The sequence below is a fragment of the Egretta garzetta genome, unplaced genomic scaffold, assembly GCF_000687185.1.
Source record: "Egretta garzetta isolate BGI_Z169 unplaced genomic scaffold, ASM68718v1 scaffold706, whole genome shotgun sequence".
Lineage (NCBI taxonomy): Eukaryota > Metazoa > Chordata > Aves > Pelecaniformes > Ardeidae > Egretta > Egretta garzetta.
This window is the reverse complement of record NW_009260015.1, coordinates 722,687-723,027: the sequence shown is the minus strand read 5'-3', so window position 1 is coordinate 723,027 and position 341 is coordinate 722,687.

The window sequence follows — 341 nt, the reverse complement described above, 5'->3', positions numbered from 1 at the left end:
TAACTGTGCACAGTTGCATAATTCAGAAGTTCCTCGTTGCAATTTCTGTATCACATATAAGGCAATAGCCTCCCGGCAAGCTGGCGTGACTAATCTCTTAATTTCTTTGCTCCAAGACTCTGCAGAATAGACTTGACTGAGCTATTTGTGGTCCCCAACAGCAGTTCAGTTTCAATTTAAAACTTAAATGAAGTAGAAATTGAAGGATAATCTCTACATCCTAGGGAGCAAGTTTGCGGATGACACCAAGCTGAGTGGTGCGGTTGACACACCAGAAGGACGGGATGTCATCCAGAGAGACCTGGACAGGCTGGAGAGGTGGGCCTGTGTGAACCTCATGA